Raw genomic sequence first — 1161 nt, 5'->3', positions numbered from 1 at the left:
CCTCGGTCCCCCCCCCCCCGTCCCCCGTCCCAGGTGCTGGTGGTCCCTCAGAGAGGATGGAGGCCACAGACGGCAGCTCCCCACGGCGGGCAGGTCCACTTTGTGCTGTGCTGGTTTTGGGGTGTGTGTGTGCGTGTGTACACGTGTGTGCGAGTGTGTGGGTGTGAGTGTGATATGTGAGCGTGTGTGTGTGTGATGTGTGTGTACACGTGTGTGCGAGTGTGTGGGTGTGAGTGTGATGTGTGAGCGTGTGTGTGTGTGATGTGTGTGTGCACATGTGTGCGAGTGTGTGGGTGTGAGTGTGATGTGTGAGCGTGTGTGTGTGTGATGTGTGTGTGCACATGTGTGCGAGTGTGTGGGTGTGAGTGTGATGTGTGAGTGTGTGTGTGGTGGTGCACGCGTTTGCGAGTGTGTGGGTGTGAGTGTGATATGTGAGCATGTGTGTGGTGGTGCACACATCCTCGGGCCTGGAGATTTCTCCAAAGCCCTTTCCGCCGCCTGCACCACCCAGGTCCCTGCCAACCTCACCGGTGAGCTCAGTCCAGGGAGGCCTGGAGCCGCGCCTGCTCTGAGGGAGGAGGGGCCTGGGCTGCAGGAAAAGGGGGGGGCAGTGGGGGGCCAGGCTTGTTCAAGGTCCCCGAGGACACGCGGGAGACGTGAAGGCGGGGGTGGGCAGATGCCCGCTGCTGAGAGGAGGGACAAGGCTGTGCTGCCCCCAGGCCGTCTCCCCCGCGCTGGTGCCCACTGGCCACCCCGCAGACCCCACGCCCGGGGGGTGAGGGGCAGGATGACTCCGGACATCGAACAGGACGGAGCCCTACGGAGCTCAATGGGCGGGTGCATGAATGAGGGGGTGCTCCTCCCGCGTGGATCTCTGCGCCTGGAACAGGGGCAGGTGCTGGGCGTGGGGTCCGCACGGGCAGGAGAGGCCTCGGTTCTGGGGCCATCGACCCGCCGGAAGGAGTTTAAAGAGCCGTCGCCACCCCGCAGAGCACACGCCACACTCCACACGCCACACGGGGGTCCCTGTCCTTTGTGCTGAGAGTAAAAGGGACTCCAGTTTCCGTCCTGCGGCAGCCCCTAGCGCCCCGCCCCCAGGAGGCGCCCAGGAACCCTCTGCTGCCCGGGGCTGCAGCGCTGGGCCCTCCTCAGGGTCCCTTC

The sequence above is a fragment of the Myotis davidii genome, unplaced genomic scaffold (genome assembly GCF_000327345.1).
Source record: "Myotis davidii unplaced genomic scaffold, ASM32734v1 scaffold989, whole genome shotgun sequence".
Lineage (NCBI taxonomy): Eukaryota > Metazoa > Chordata > Mammalia > Chiroptera > Vespertilionidae > Myotis > Myotis davidii.
Note: the sequence above shows the minus strand (reverse complement) of the source record.